This window comes from Caretta caretta, chromosome 4 (assembly GCF_965140235.1).
Source record: "Caretta caretta isolate rCarCar2 chromosome 4, rCarCar1.hap1, whole genome shotgun sequence".
Taxonomy (NCBI): Eukaryota; Metazoa; Chordata; order Testudines; family Cheloniidae; genus Caretta; species Caretta caretta.
The window spans coordinates 139307265-139324511 of record NC_134209.1 but is presented as its reverse complement, the minus strand read 5'-3'; the positions used below and the strand labels follow the sequence as shown (position 1 = coordinate 139324511).

The 17247-nt window shown below is 48.3% G+C and overlaps 1 protein-coding gene and 1 long non-coding RNA gene across 7 annotated transcripts in view; one reads left to right on the top strand and one right to left on the bottom strand.

Moving 5' to 3' along the window:
• Positions 1 to 17247, top strand: part of ST3GAL5 (ST3 beta-galactoside alpha-2,3-sialyltransferase 5) — a 106601-nt gene that overhangs the window by 46318 nt on the left and 43036 nt on the right. The gene's annotated exons all lie outside the window — the stretch shown is intronic.
• LOC125636273 (uncharacterized) lies at positions 11414 to 17244 on the bottom strand. 3 transcript variants are annotated; one of them, XR_007356533.2, is made up of 3 exons: positions 16446 to 16656; positions 13461 to 13968; positions 11414 to 11566 (listed from the first exon to the last, which is right to left on the bottom strand). It is a non-coding gene; the product is annotated as an uncharacterized LOC125636273 (long non-coding RNA). The 3 variants fall into 3 exon arrangements; XR_012668227.1 differs by lacking the exon at positions 16446 to 16656 and adding an exon at positions 17027 to 17244 and having other exon boundaries at positions 11414 to 13968; XR_012668226.1 differs by having other exon boundaries at positions 11414 to 13968; positions 16446 to 16667.

Here is a 17247-nt window from a genome sequence, read left to right as displayed (position 1 = left end):
TCCAGCGCATCATCAAAGATTTACAACCTATCCTGAAAAATGATCCCTCACTCTCACAGATCTTGGGAGATAGACCAGTCCTCGCTTATAGACAGCCCCCCAACCTGAAGCAAATACTCACCAGCAACCACACACCAAAAAAACTAACCCAGGAACCTATCCTTGCAACAAAGCCCGATGCCAACTCTGTCCACATATTTATTCAAGTGATGCCATCATAGGACCTAATCACATTAGCCACACCATCAGGGGCTTGTTCACCTGCACATCTACCAATGTGATATATGCCATCATGTGCCAGCAATGCCCCTCTGCCATGTACATTGGCCAAACCAGACAGTCTCTACGCAAAAGAATAAATGGACACAAATCTGACATCAGGAATCATAACATTCAAAAACTGGTAGGAGAACACTTCAACCTCTCTGGCCACTCAGTAAAAGATTTAAGGGTAGCAATTTTGCAACAGAAAAGCTTCAGAAACAGACTCCAACGGGAAACTGCTGAGCTTGAATTAATATGCAAACTAGATACCATTAACTTGGGTTTGAATAGAGACTGGGAGTGGCTGGGTCATTACACATATTGAATCTATTTCCTTAAGTTAAGTATCCTCACACCTTCTTGTCAACTGTCTAAATGGGCCATCTTGATTATCACAACAAAAGTTTTTTTCTCCTGCTGATAATAGCTCATCTAAACTAATTAGCCTCTCACAGTTTGTATGGTAATTTCCAACTTATATGTATGTGTGTGTATATATATCTATATCTATCTATCTTACCATATGTTCCATTCTATGCATCCGATGAAGTGGGCTGTAGCCCACGAAAGCTTATGCTCTAGTAAATTTGTTAGTCTCTAAGCCTTGGTCTACACTAGGAGTTGAGGTCGAATTTAGCAGCATTAAATCGATTTAACCCTGCACCCGTTCACACGATGAAGCCCTTTTTTTCGACTTAAAGGGCTCTTAAAATCGATTTCCTTACTCCACCCCCAACAAGGGGATTAGCGCTGAAATCAGCCTTGCCAGATCGAATTTGGGGTACTGTGAACACAATTAGACGGTATTGGCCTTCGGGAGCTATCCCAGAGTGCTCCATTGTGACCGCTCTGGACAGCACTCTCAACTCAGATGCACTGACTAGGTAGACAGGAAAAGGCCCGCGAACTTTTGAATTTCAATTTCCTGTTTGGCCAGCGTGGCAAGCTGCAGGTGACCATGCAGAGCTCATCAGCAGAGGTGACCATGATGGAGTCCCAGAATCGCAAAAGAGCTCCAGCATGGACTGAACGGCAGGTACGGGATCTGATCGCTGTATGGGGAGAGGAATCCGTGCTATCAGAACTACATTCCAGTTTTCGAAATGCCAAAACATTTGTCAAAATCTCCCATGGCATGAAGGACAGAGGCCATAACAGGGACCCGAAGCAGTGCCGCGTGAAACTTAAGGAGCTGAGGGAAGCCTACCAGAAAACCAGAGAGGCGAACAGCCGCTCCGGGTCAGAGCTCCAAAAATGCCACTTCTATGATGAGCTGCATGCCATTTTAGGGGGTTCAGTCACCACTACGCCAGCCATGTTGTTTGACTCCTTCAGTGGAGATGGAGGCAACACGGAAGCAGGTTTTGGGGATGAGGATGTTTGGATATAGATATTCAGGCCTGTCTGTAAAGGCCAAACTCTAAGAATTTAGGTGTATTCTTATCACTTAGCTAGTTATAGAGGTATAAAAGAATCAAAATCACTGTCTGGCAGTGTAAGGTCCTTCTTTTACTGTGACAGTCTGAGGCCCTGTTCTTAGGCTAAGGCCTTTGGCTAAGCAATAGAGGCAGCCATAAGCTGGGAAGCAAACGGTCACCTCCTCACATTCCAAACTAGTCACATTGAAATAAGGTGCTATTGGGCTGTTAGGCATTATCAGGACAGGATTGTATTCCTATCGCCTCCAGAGAAAGGGAAGTGCCTAGAAAATGTAAAAGGAAACTTAGTTTGATAGCATCCTGTCTGGAAAGAACTCATTTATCAATAGCTGGGATGTGAAATCCTCACTTCTGTATTGTTTTGTCATTATAGTTCCCACTTTGCTCTTGTTTGTCTGTATAATCTCCATCTGGTTCTTTGATTGTTCCTGACTGCTGTATAATTAATTTTGCTGGGTGTAAACTAATTAAGGTGGTGGGATATAATTGGTTACATAATCATGTTACAGTATGTTAGGATTGGTTAGTTAAATTTCAGGAAAATGATTGGTTAAGGTATAGCTAAGCAGAACTCAAGTTTTACTATATAGTCTGCAGTCAATGAGGAAGTGAGTGGGGGTGGGTGTATGGGTGGGGGAGATGGGAACAGGGAATGTGGGTAAGGAAATTGGAATCATGTTTTGCTAAAAGGGGAAATGGGAACAGGGACACAGGTGTAAGGCTCTGTGGTGTCAGAGCTGGGAAGGAGGATACTAAGGAAGGAAACCGGAATCATGCTTGCTGGAAGTTCACCCCAATAAACATCAAATTGTTTGCAACTTTGGACTTCGGGTATTGTTGCTCTCTGTTCATGCGAGAAGGACCAGGGAAGTAAGTGGGTGAAGGAATAAGCCCCCTAACAGGACTCCCCACCTCACCCCCCCCCCCGCAGGTGCCTCTGGCTCTTAGGGGTGGGGTGGGCACCCACTACGGTGGCCCGAGAGACCCTCCTGTCCAGTTCTGCCTTAGGTGCCAACTCCACAGGTGCTCCAGCCCTGGAGCACCCAAGGGGAAAATTTGGTGGGTACAGAGCACCTACCGGCAGCTCCCTGCCCCACCCACAGCCCCAGCTCACCTCCGCTCCGCCGCCTCCTCTGCTTCTCTGCACCCCCGCCCCAGAAGGGCGGAGAAGCGGAGCTGGGCGGCGCGTTCAGGGGAGGAGGCAGAGGCGGAGCGGAGATGCGATGGGGCTGGGGTTGGGGTGGGGAGCTGCCGGTAGGTACTCTGCCCAGTTCTGGGAGCAGTCAGGGGACAGGGAAGGGGGGTGGATGGGGCAGGGGTCCTGGGGGGGGGGGCATCAAGGAACGTGGGGGGGTTGGATGGGGCAGGAATCCTGGGGGGGGCGGGCAATGACCCCGTCATGGGGTGAGGAGGGAACCCATTGTTAAGATTTTGGCGGCTCATCACTGGGTGGGTGCCGTTTTTTCAACACTCCCTGGCTGATGTAACTATGCCCGTGTCCGTTTTTAAGGGTAGACCAGTCTTCAGCATTCATTGGTGGTAATACCATACTTGTCTTCTCCCAGGTGAGAACTGTGATGCACAGGCAGAGCTTGATTCTCCATAGCCTTTGAACCTTGAGCAGTCATTTATGTCTGTGCACACAGTATTGTCAGCTTCAAGTGTTCAAAAATCGTGGCAGGTCGGGGGAGGGGAACATGAGCCTGGCTTAAAAATCATAAGATTCTTTAGAAATAATACATTTTTCGTTCTTTTCCTTTCCAGCTTTTGAGTCTTTAGTTTATATTTGGTTCATGTTTCCAGGAGCCAGGGAACTGTTAGCACCATTATACAAGGCACTGGTGAGACCTCCTCTGGAATACTGTGTGCAATTCTGGTCTCCCATGGTTAAGAAAGATGAAATCAAACTGGAACAGGTGCAGAGAAGGGCTACTAGGATGACCCAAGAAATGGAAAACCTACCTTAAGAGAAGATTCTCAAAGAGCTTGGCTTGTTTAGCCTAACCAAAAGAAGGCTGAAGGGAAAAAAGATTGCTCTCTCTAAATATATCAGAGGGATAAATACCAGAGAGGGAGAGGAATTATTTATGTTGAGTGCCAAAGTGGACACAAGAACAAATGGATATAAACTGGCCATCAACAAGTTTAGGCTTGAAATTAGACAAAGGTTTCTAACCATCAGAGGAGTGACGTTCTGAAACAGCTTTCCAAGGGGAGCAGTGGGGGCAAAAAAACGTAACTGGCTTCAAGACTGACCTTAATAAGTTTATGGATGGGATGGCATGATGAGATTGCCTACAAAGGCATGTAGCTGATCTACAACTTCTAGCAGCCAATATCTCCAATGGCTAACGATGAGGCACTAGATAGGTAGGGCTCTGAGTTATTTCAGAAAATTCTTTCCTAGGTGTCTGGCTGGGTGGGTCTTGGCAACATAGAATCATAGAATATAAGGGTTGGAAGGGACCCCAGAAGGTCATCTAGTCCAACGCCCTGCTCGAAGCAGGACCAAATCCCAGTTAAATCATCCCAGCCAGGGCTTTGTCAAGCCTGACCTTAAAAACCTCTAAGGAAGGAGATTCTACCACCTCCCTAGGTAACGCATTCCAGTGTTTCACCACCCTCTTAGTGAAAAAGTTTTTCCTAATATCCAATCTAAACCTCCCCCACTGCAACTTGAGACCATTACTCCTCGTTCTGTCATCTGCTACCATTGAGAACAGTCTAGAGCCATCCTCTTTGGAACCCCCTTTCAGGTAGTTGAAAGCAGCTATCAAATCCCCCCTCATTCTTCTCTTCTGCAGGCTAAACAATCCCAGCTCCCTCAGCCTCTCCTCATAACTCATGTGTTCCAGACCCCTAATCATTTTTGTTGCCCTTCGCTGGACTCTCTCCAATTTATCCACATCCTTCTTGAAGTGTGGGGCCCAAAACTGGACACAGTACTCCAGATGAGGCCTCACCAACGTCGAATAGAGGGGAACGATCACGTCCCTCGATCTGCTGGCTATGCCCCTACTTATACATCCCAAAATGCCATTGGCCTTCTTGGCAACAAGGGCACACTGCTGACTCATATCCAGCTTCTCGTCCACTGTCACCCCTAGGTCCTTTTCCGCAGAACTGCTGCCTAGCCATTCGGTCCCTAGTCTGTAGCTGTGCATTGGGTTCTTCCGTCCTAAGTGCAGGACCCTGCACTTATCCTTATTGAACCTCATCAGATTTCTTTTGGCCCAATCCTCCAATTTGTCTAGGTCCTTCTGTATCCTATCCCTCCCCTCCAGCGTATCTACCACTCCTCCCAGTTTAGTATCATCCGCAAATTTGCTGAGAGTGCAATCCACACCATCCTCCAGATCATTTATGAAGATATTGAAGAAAACCGGCCCCAGGACCGACCCTTGGGACACTCCACTTGATACCGGCTGCCAACTAGACATGGAACCATTGATAACTACCCATTGAGCCCGACAATCTAGCCAACTTTCTACCCACCTTACAGTGCATTCTTCCAGCCCATACTTCCTTAACTTGCTGACAAGAATACTGTGGGAGACCGTGTCAAAAGCTTTGCTAAAGTCAAGAAACAATACATCCACTGCTTTCCCTTCATCCACAGAACCAGTAATCTCATCATAAAAGGCGATTAGATTAGTCAGGCATGACCTTCCCTTGGTGAATCCATGCTGGCTGTTCCTGATCACTTTCCTCTCATGCAAGTGCTTCAGGATTGATTCTTTGAGGACCTGCTCCATGATTTTTCCAGGGACTGAGGTGAGGCTGACTGGCCTGTAGTTCCCAGGATCCTCCTTCTTCCCTTTTTTAAAGATTGGCACTACATTAGCCTTTTTCCAGTCATCCGGGACTTCCCCCGTTTGCCACGAGTTTTCAAAGATAATGGCCAATGGCTCTGCAATGACAGCCGCCAATTCCTTCAGCACTCTCGGATGCAACTCGTCCGGCCCCATGGACTTGTGCACGTCCAGCTTTTCTAAATAGTCCCTAACCACCTCTATCTCCACAGAGGGCTGGCCATCTCTTCCCCATTTTGCGATGCCCAGCGCAGCAGTCTGGGAGCTGACCTTGTTAGTGAAAACAGAGGCAAAAAAAGCATTGAGTACATTAGCTTTTTCCACATCCTCTGTCACTAGGTTGCCTCCCTCATTCAGTAAGGGGCCCACACTTTCCTTGGCTTTCTTCTTGTTGCCAACATACCTGAAGAAACCCTTCTTGTTACTCTTGACATCTCTGGCTAGCTGCAGCTCCAGGTGCGATTTGGCCGTCCTGATATCATTCCTACATGCCCGAGCAATATTTTTATACTCTTCCCTGGTCATATGTCCAATCTTCCACTTCTTGTAAGCCTCTTTTTTATGTTTAAGATCCGCTAGGATTTCACCATTAAGCCAAGCTGGTCGCCTGCCATATTTACTATTCTTTCGAATAGTGCTATGGATCTAACTCAGGGGTATGGATCTAACTCAGGGGTAGTCAATAGGAGGCCCGCGGGCCAAATTCGGACCCCCAGATAATACATGGGCTTGGTAAGGAATTTTCTCCCAGGTCAGACTGGGAGAGACCCTGCGGGGGGTTTCGCCTTCTTCTTCAGCATGGGGCCTGGGTCACTTGCAGGTTTAAACCAGTGTAAATGGTGGATTCTCTGTAACTTGAAGTCTTTAAATCATGATTTGATGACTTCAGTAACTCAGCCAGAGGTTAGGGGTCTATTACAGGAGTGGGTGGGTTAGGTTCTGTGGTCTGCAATCTACAGGAGGTCAGACTAGATCAGCGGTTCTCAAACTTCATTGCACTGCAACCTCTTTCTGACAACAAAAATTACGACATGACCCCAGGAGGCAGGACCAAAGCCTCAGCACGCCTGAGCACCGCCACCCTGGGTGGGGAGCCTCAAGCTCAAGCCTCACCACCCCATGCAGAGGCTGGGGGAGACAAGCCGAATCCCAGGGCTTCCGCCAGAACCTGAGCCCTGCAGCCCAGGGCTGAAGCCCTTAGCTTGGCTTCGGCCCCAGGTGGTAGGGCTCGGGCTTCAGCCCCAGGCCCCAGCAAGTCTAACACCAGCCCTAGTGACCCCATTAAAACAGGGTCGCAACCCACTTTGTGGTCCTGACCCACAGTTTGAGAACCCCTGGACTAGATTAGTTTCAGAGTACAAGCCATGTTAGTCTGTATCCACAAAAAGAACAGGAGTACTTGTGGCACCTTAAGGTATGTCTACACTATGAAATTAGGTTGAATTTATAGAAGTCTGTTTTGTAGAAAGCGTTTTTATACAGTCGATTGTGTGTGTCCCCACACAAATGCTCTAAGTGCATGTAGTCGGTGGACTGTGTCCACAGTGCCGAGGCAACCATCGACTTCCAGAGCATTGCACTATGAGTAGCTATCCCACAGTTCCCACAGTCTCCGCTGCCTATTTGAATTCTGGGTAGAATTCTGGGGCTAAAGCATTGTCACGGGTAGTTCTGGGTACATATCGTCAGGCCCCCTTTCCCTCCCTCCTTCCGTGAAAGCAAGGGCAGACAATCGTTTTGCACCTTTTTTCTTGAGTTACCTGTGCAGACGCCATACCATGGTAAGCATGGAGCCCGCTTAGCTAACCGTCACTGTATGTCTCCTGGGTGCTGGCAGACGTGGTACTGCATTGCTACACAGCAACAGTTTATTGCCTTTTTGCAGCAGACAGTGCAGTATGACTGGTAGCCGTCGTCGATGTAGTTTAGGGTACTCTTTTAACCAACCTCAATGAGGTCAAGGGCTCCTGGGCAAACATGGGAGTGATTCAGCCAAGTCATTTCCCTTTTAAGTTTCGTTTCGTGGCGATTCAGTCCTACCAGCAGTGCACTGTCTTTTAGTCTGCAGCCAGCAGAAGATGATGGCCAGCAGTCATACTGCACCGTCTTCTGCTGAGCACCCAGGAGATGACGATGGCTAGCAGTTGTACTGCACAGTCTGCTGCCAGTAAGATGTATAAAGATAGATGAAGTGGATCAAAACAAGAAATAGACCAGATTTGTTTTGTATTCATTTTCTCCTCCCTCCCTCCCTCCCTCCGTGAAATCAATGGCCTGCTAAACACAGTTTTGAGTTCTATCCTTGAGGTTTTGAGTTCTATCCTTCAGGGGGCCATTCTGTTTCTCGCAAAGCCACCCCCTTTGTTGATTTTAATTCCCTGTAAGCCATGATATCAGTCGCCCCTCCCTCTGTCAGAGCAACGGCAGACAATTGTTCCGCGCCTTTTTTCTGTGCAGACGCCATACCACGGCAAGCATGGAGCCCGCTCAGATCACTTTGGCAATTAGGAGCACATTAAACACCACACGCGTTATCCAGCAGTATATGCACAACCAGAACCTGGCAAAGCAAAACCGGGCGAGCAGGCGATGTCAGCGCGGTGACGAGAGTGATGAGGACATGGACACAGACTTCTCTCAAAGCACGGACCCTGGCAATGTGGGCATCATGGTGCTAATGGGGCAGGTTCATGCGGTGGAACGCCGATTCTGGGCTCGGGAAACAAGCACAGACTGGTGGGACCGCATAGTGTTGCAGGTCTGGGACGATTTCCAGTGGCTGTGAAACTTTTGCATTCGTAAGGGCACTTCCATGGAAATTTGTGACTTCCTTTCCCCTTCCGAGAGTGCTAAAGGAACTGGCGGCTGTGATTGCAGAGCCATTGGCCATTATTTTTGAAAACTTGTGGTGAACGGGAGAAGTCCCGGATGACTGGAAAAAGGCTAATGTAGTGCCAATCTTTAAAAAAGGGAAGAAGGAGGCTCCTGGGAACTACAGGCCAGTCAGCCTCACCTCAGTCCCCGGAAAAATCATGGAGCAGGTCCTCAAAGAATCAATCCTGAAGCACTTACATGAGAGGAAAGTGATCAGGAACAGTCAGCATGGATTCACCAAGGGAAGGTCATGCCTGACTAATCTAATCGCCTTCTATGATGAGATTACTGGTTCTGTGGATGAAGGGAAAGCAGTGGATGTATTGTATCTTGACTTTAGCAAAGCTTTTGACACGGTCTCCCACAGTATTCTTGTCAGCAAGTTAAGGAAGTATGGGCTGGATGAATGCACTATAAGGTGGGTAGAAAGTTGGCTAGATTGTCGGGCTCAACGGGTAGTGATCAATGGCTCCATGTCTAGTTGGCAGCCGGTGTCAAGTGGAGTGCCCCAGGGGTCGGTTTTGTTCAATATCTTCATAAATGATCTGGAGGATGGTGTGGATTGCACTCTCAGCAAATTTGCGCATGATACTAAACTGGGAGGAGTGGTAGATACGCTGGAGGGCAGGGATAGGATACAGAGGGACCTAGACAAATTGGAGGATTGGGCCAAAAGAAATCTGATGAGGTTCAATAAGGATAAGTGCAGAGTCCTGCACTTAGGACGGAAGAACCCAATGCACAGCTACAGACTAGGGACCGAATGGCTAGGCAGCAGTTCTGCGGAAAAGGACCTAGGGGTGACAGTGGACGAGAAGCTGGATATGAGTCAAGAGTGTGCCCTTGTTGCCAAGAAGGCCAATGGCATTTTGGGATGTATAAGTAGGGGCATAGCGAGCAGATCGAGGGACGTGATCGTCCCCCTCTATTCGACATTGGTGAGGCCTCATCTGGAGTACTGTGTCCAGTTTTGGGCCCCACACTACAAGAAGGATGTGGATAAATTGGAGAGAGGCCAGCGAAGGGCAACAAAAATGATTAGGGGTCTGGAACACATGAGTTATGAGGAGAGGCTGAGGGAGCTGGGATTGTTTAGTCTGCAGAAGAGAAGAATGAGGGGGGATTTGATAGCTGCTTTCAACTACCTCAGAGGTAGTTCCAGAGAGGATGGTTCTAGACTATTCTCAGTGGTGGAAGAGGACAGGACAAGGAGTAATGGTCTCAAGTTGCAGTGGGGGAGGTTTAGGTTGGATATTAGGAAAAACTTTTTCACTAGGAGGGTGGTGAAACACTGGAATGCGTTGCCTAGGGAGGTGGTGGAATCTCCTTCCTTAGAAGTTTTTAAGGTCAGGCTTGACAAAGCCCTGGCTGGGATGATTTAATTGGGTATGGGTCCTGCTTTTGAGCAGGGGGTTGGACTAGATGACCTCCTGAGGTCCCTTCCAACCCTGATATTCTATGATTCTATGATTCTCTGAGGCACAAGAATACCAAGATGAGAGCTGCCCCCACAGTTCACAAGCAAGTGGCGATAGCCCTCTGGAAGCTTGTAACGCCAGACAGCTACCGGTCAGTCGGGAATCAATTTGGAGTGGGAAAATCTACTGTGGGGGTTGCTGTGATGCAAGTAGCCAACGCAATGAAAGATCTGCTGATATCAAGGGTAGTGACCCTGGGAAATGTGCAGGTCATAGTGGATGGCTTTGCTGCAATGGGATTCCCTAAATGTGGTGGGGCCATAGACGGAACCCATATCCCTATCTTGGCACCGGAGCACCAAGCCGGCGAGCACATAAACCGCAAGGGGTACTTTTCAATAGTGCTGCAAGCACTGGTGGATCACAAGGGACGTTTCACCAACATCAACATGGGATAGCTGGGAAAGGTACATGACGCTCGCATCTTCAGGAACTCTGGTCTGTTTCAAAAGCTGCAGGAAGGGACTTTATTCCCAGAGCAGAAAATAACCGTTGGGGATGTTGAAATGCCTATAGTTATCCTTGGGGACCCAGCCTACCCCTTAATGCCATGGCTCATGAAGCCATACACAGGCACCCTGGACAGTAGTCAGGAGCTGTTCAACTACAGGCTGAACAAGTGCAGAATGGTAGTAGAATGTGCATTTGGACGTTTAAAAGTGCACTGGTGCAGTTTACTGACTCGGTTAGACCTCAGCGAAACCAATATTGCCACTGTTATTACTGCTTGCTGTGCACTCCACAATATCTGTGAGAGTAAGGGGGAGATATTTATGGCAGGGTGGGAGGTTGAGGCAACTTGCCTGGCCGCTGGTTACGTGCAGCCAGACACCAGGGCGGTTAGAAGAGCACAAGAGGGAGCGGTGGGCATCAGAGAAGCTTTGACAACCAGTTTCTTGACTGGCCAGGCTACGGTGTGAAAGTTCTGTTTATTTCTCCTTGATGAAACCTCCCGACCCTTGGTTCACTCTACTTCCCTGTAAGCTAACCACCCTCCCCTCCTCCCTTCGATCACCACTTGCAGAGGCAGTAAAGTCATTGTTGCTTCACATTCATGCATTCTTTATTAATTCATCACACAAACAGGGGGATAACTAGCAAGGTAGCCCAGGAGGGGTGATGGAGGAGAGAAGCAGCAGGATGGGGGGTGGTGGTGGAGGGAAGGACAAGGCCACACAGCACTTTAAAAGTTTAAAACTTTAAAACTTATTGAATGCCAGCCTTCTGTTGCTTGGGTAATCCTCTGGGGTGGAGTGGCTGGGTGGCTGGAGGCCCCCCCACCACGTTCTTGAGCGTCTGGGTGAGGAGGCTATGGAACTTTGGGAGGAGGGCAGTTGGTTACACAGGGGCTGTAGCTACTGTCTGTGCTCCTGCTGCCTTTCCTGCAGCTCAACCATATGCTGGAGCATATTAGTTTGATCCTCCAGCAGCCTCAGCATTGAATCCTACCTCCTCTCATCACGCTGCCGCCACCTTTCAGCTTCAGCCCTCTCTTCAGCCCACCACCTCTCCTCCTGCTCATTTTGTGCTTTCCTGCACTCTGACATTGTCTGCCTCCACGCATTCGTCTGTGCTCTGTCTGTGTGGGAGGACAGCATAAGCTCAGAGAACATTTCATCGTGAGTGCGTTTTTTTCGCCTTCTGATCTTCACTAGCCTCTGGGAAGCAGAAGATTCTGTGCTCCTTGAAATACATGCAGCTGGTGGAGAAAAAAAAAGGGACAGTGGTATTTAAAAAGACACATTTTATAAAACAATGGGTATACTCTTTCACGGTAAACCTTGCTGTTAACATTACATACATAGCACATGTGCTTTCGTTCCAAGGTCGCATTTTGCCTCCCCCCACCACGTGGCTAGCCCCTCATCCCTCCCTCCTCCCCCTGGCTAACAGCGGGGAACATTTCTGTTCAAGTACAGGCAAACAGCCCAGCAGGAACGGGCACCTCCCAGCTATTGATAAGTGAGTTCTTGCCAGACAGGATGCTATCAAACTAAGTTTCCTTTTACATTTTCTAGGCACTTTCCTTTCTCTGGAGGTGATAGGACAGGATTGTATTCCTAACAGCCCAATAGCACCTTATTTCAATGTGACTAGTTTGGAATGTGAGGATGTGACCCGTTCGCTTCCCAGCTTATGGCTGCCTCTGCTGCTTAGCCAAAGGCCTTAGCCTAAGCATAGGGCCTCAAACTGTTACAGTAAGAGAAGGCCCTTACACCGGCAGACAGTGATTTTGATTCTCTTTTGTACCTCTATAACTAGCCAAGTGATAAGAATACACCTAAATTCTTAGAGTATAGGCCTTTACAGACAGACCTGAATATCTATATCCTAACACTCCACCCCTTTTCTTCTTTTGGGATCCTCCTGCTCAGGTATCCCTGGAAAAGCATAGGACATATGGCGACACATTTCCTGATAGGGCCAGGCATCAAGGTGGAAGGGTCGATATTCCATTTGTCCCACTGCCCCTTGTGTAGTATAGTGCCCTGCACCTTCTCTCGTACGGGCATACCACGCCTATTCCAATTAGTGTTCCAGACTTCCCATTATAGTGGGCCCGAGAAGGTTGGGTCTGGGTTGTCTAGTACACTGCAGGGTTTGGAGGGCTTATTACATTACTTATAGGTTATCTCCCTATGCAACGTAACACAAGTACAGTTAACAATACAAAATCCACAGCAACACCGAGTCCTGACCACCGCAGTATGGTCCAACATCTGAGACACCCCCAAAACACTGCCTCTCCTCCTTCAACGGGGTCACGATCTTATGTGTCCAGTTGCTGGCAGTTGCAACAAGCTGCCCCTGCAGGTTTTGCTTGCTTTTGTCCATATCATAAGTCCACTGAATGTTCACAGAGAAATGGGATATTGTCCAAACCAGCTTGACCACTTGGTATAGGCCCTGGCTTATTTACAGCAATAAGATTCACAAATCCATTTGTGCACCAAAGTCCATATAGCAGCATGTAGATGGCTGTAGTTTGGTTATGGCCTGGTGTAATTGTGCCCCCAGTAATATGTACATTCCCAGCAAAACACCTTATACACAGTACACCCAATTGTATACCCCTTGCATAGGCCATTGATCCTGCTCCTCTATAGTCATAGGAGAGGGGCACATCCAAACATCTTCTGCTGATTTACACTATTTTACACACCCCTCCATTGATTCCCAGTGAGCTCCTGCCCTTCTCATTATTTCCATAGGGCTTGTGGGGGCCACCTTAGCTGCCATTCCATTTCCAGGTACCACAGTAGCTGGCCTTCTAGGGGAGCATTTTGCATTCCCATACACATCTTCCCCCCAGGTCAGCCTTTTGAAGCTATCCCCCACCCATGTCATGAGGTTTTCTGTTCATTAAAACACAACAATGCTAGCAACAAGACAAACACCACAGACAAACACAAAACACAGATCCATGGTATTCTGGGTTATTTTTCCCGCTGGCGCCAGCTTGCTTGTAGAGTGTCTGAAAAACAAAAGAAACAATTTCCACCCCCATGGTGGGGACAGACTATTGCTTAATAATAATACCACTTTCTTTTACAAAATTTCCTTGCTAATTGCAGGAAAAACAGAAGAATTACCTCCAGGCTGTCCTTATTTTGTTCTATAGTCAGGCTAGTGAATTACCCCACTCACTGGTCATTTATGAAATTCATGAGGTGGTGTACCTCAGTTTCCCCTCTTGTACAATAGACCAAGTTTGCAATAGTTTCTCTGCTGTACCAAGCTTTAAGTTTATTCTCAGGTAATAGTGGAGACACAGCTTCAGATTTTAGCACTGTACACACACACCCCTTAAAGTTAACCTGTCCCCCTTATTTTCAGGCTTGACTTTTTTCACCTCCCTTTCCTGGAGGGCCATAATCTGAGTCTTCTAGTAGCTTGTTTGCTGATCAGATGTATTCATTATTTGCAGCTCCTTTTGGCCCCTCAGCTAGGTAATTTGCATTTACACAGAGGCTTACTAGCTTGCTTCTGGATCCAAAGCTGTTAGCAGCTCAGACACTGTATTAAAAGGGAAACATTTTACTTCCACCAGAGTTCTGATTGCTTTCCACTTTCATCTCCTGCTCCAAAACACACACAGATCTGAAAAAGAAAGCACAACCTATTATGGTCCCTTTTGGAGCCCTAATAGGATTTTAATTAAGTACCATGTTTTATTTGTATTTCTTTTACCCCTTCTCCAATATACACTGCACACGTCCTGGGAAAATGCACATTCCTTCCGTATAGTTTAACCTCCATAACATTATATTAGCCATATTAATTTTACACAAGGTGTAACTGCCTCCCCCATGCCCACAGAGTTTTCATGCACACCCACCAAAGCAACAATCTGATCCCCCAGAGCCACCCCAAGGCTCAGTGTTCCCATCATTCCTCCCCTTTTCCTTTTACCACACAAAATTCTCTTTTGCCTAACATTTCTTGCACTGTGATTACTCTTTTTTACACAACTGTACCCCAATTACACTCCTTTTCTTTTTGCGAATACAGACTAACACGGCTGTTCCTCTGAAACTTCCATCTTGTGCAACTAGACACAACCAGGGGCAGCCAAGTTAAGTTCCAATAGAAACCCCTTCCATCCTTTAGTGATTTTGATTACATTTCCCAAAAGTCAAATAATTTTGATCAGATTCTCTCTCCGCCTGCTGCCTGCAGCAGTCCCTTATAGACCATTTCTGTGGGAAAAGGGCCCATTTTCCCCTCAGAATAGCTGTAAAGGCTTCTGGGGACAGAAGCATAGTGGTGGTAGTAGCCACTAGACCTGACCCCCTTGGATAATTTAATTACCAAGCTTCCATCCAATGTGACTGCACAGACTTGCACATACAGTTACATTTATAGAACTGGGTTTTATCATTAAACAAAAACTTCCTTCTTGACATCTCACATAAGTATCCAAAGTACCCTCCATTAAAACTTCAGAAAAACAAAAGTGTGGAAAGGCAGGTTGCACTTTGAAACTTTTTTTTTTTTCCTCTCCACTCCCCCAGGACCAAGTCCCAGCTCCAGTCTCTAAAGGTCATCTGTTAACTCTGCTTTTGACTTTAAACTCTATTGTGCCAAATCATCTTTCACTACCCCTAACTAATTTACAACCCTTCAGCAGCCCTTGCTGAAGCAGCACCAAACTTGAAAGATTACTGGCAGCTTCCCATAATGCTGCCCTTACTTCAAACCTCTCGCAAGCGGACTGAAGTGCCTCCTTTCCCTGGAAGGCATTCAGTCCCCATGGGCAGGGACCTTCTTCCACTACCCATATACCAAGGAGGGTGGGCTCCTCAGCCACCCCCCTTACCTCTGGGTCCCCTAACACTTCCTCCATTTCCTTTTTAATCTCATCCCAGGTTGACCCCTGCACATGGTATGGGCCCTGGTTCTTCCTTATCCATTTATCCAAAAAATCCTTTACCCTGGCTTTCCAGAACCCGCAACTACCATCACGAGAGTTCGCGATACCCCCTCCAAGCAGCTGCGTGGACTGTTGGGAAGGGGGACTTACAGGCTGCCACTCACCTACCCAATGCGATGCACCCAAGTCACCGGCACCAAGATCTTAGGGGGCTTATTCCTTCACCCACTTACTTCCCTGGTCCTTCTCGCATGAACAGAAAGCAACAATACCCAAAGTCCAAAGGTGCAAACAATTCAATGTTTATTGGGGTGAACTTCCAGCAAGCATGATTCCAGTTTCCTTCCTTAGTATCCTCCGTAAATTACACCTGTGTCCTTGTTCCCATTCCAGCCCTTAGCCAAACATGATTCCAGTTTCCTTACCCCCCATTCCCTGTTCCCATTTCCCCTTTTAACAAAACATGATTCCAGTTTCCTTACCCACATTCCCATCTCACCCCCCCCCCCCACTTCCTTATTGACTGCAGACTATATAGTAAAACTTGAGTTCCGCTTTGGTATACCTTAACCAATCATTTTCCTGAAATTTAACTAACCAATCCTAACATTGTAACATGATTATGTAACCAATTATATCCCACCACCTTAATTAGTTTACACCCAGCAAAATTAATTATACAGCAGACAGGAACAATCACAGAACCAGACAGAGATTATACAGACAAACAAGAGCAAAGTGGGAACTATAATGACAAAACAATACAGAAGTGAGGATTTCACATCCCAGCTATTGATAAGTGAGTTCTTGCCAGACAGGATGCTATCAAACTAAGTTTCCTTTTATATTTTCTAGGCACTTCCCTTTCTCTGGAGGTGACAGGCATTATCAGGACAAGATTGTATTTCTAACAGCCCAATAGCACCTTATTTCAATGTGACTAAGTTGGAATGTGAGGATGTGACCCGTTCGCTTCCCAGCTTATGGCTGCCTCTGCTGCTTAGCCAAAGGCCTTAGCCTAAGCACAGGGCCTCAGACTGTCACAGTAAGAGAAGGCCCTTACACCAGCAGACAGTGATTTTGATTCTTTCTTTTGTACCTCTGTAACTAGCCAAGTGATAAGAATACACCTAAATTCTTAGAATATAGGCCTTTACAGACAGACCTGAATATCTATATCCTAACAAGTCCCGGCAGTGCTTACCTAGGGCAGCTCCCAGGAAATATCTGGCAGGTCCCTCTGGCTCCTAGGGGTGGGGGAACGTAGCGGGGGGGGGGGGGGGAGCAGGGAGAGCAGCCGCTCCCCCCACTGATCACATCAAAAGTGGCGCCTTAGGCACCGACTCTCTGGGTGCTCCGGGGCTGGAACACCCACGGGGAAAATTGGTGGGTGCAGAGCCCCTACCGGGAGCTCCCCGCCCCACGCCCGGCCCCAGCTCACCTCCGCTCTGCCTCCTCCCCTGAAAGCACCGCCCAGCTCTGCTTCTCTGCACCCCCCAACCCCCCAGAAGGACGGAGAAGCGGAGCTCGGCCCCGCGTTCAGGGGAGGAGGCGGAGGGGAGGTGAGCTGGGGCCGGGGGTGGGGCGGGGAGCTGCCGGTGGGTGCTCTGCACCCACCAAATTTTCCCCTTGGGTGCTCCAGCCCTGGAGCACCCGTAGAGTCGGCGCCTAAGGCAGAACTGGGCAGGAGGGTCTCGCGGGCCACTGTAGTGGGTGCCCACCCCACCCGTAAGAGCCAGAGGCACCTGCGGGGCGGGGCAAGGTGGGAGTCCCAGCGGTGCTTACCTAGGGCAGCTCCCAGGAAGCATCTAGCAGGTCCCTCTGGCTCCTAGGGGTGGGGGAACGTAGCTGGGGGGGAGCGGGGGGAGCAGCTGCTCCCCCCACTGATACATCAAAAGTGGCACCTTAGGCGCCGACTCCGTGGGTGCTCCGGGGCTGGAGCACCCACGGGGAAAATTGGTGGGTGCAGAGCCCCTACCGGGAGCTCCCCGCCCCACGCCCGGCCC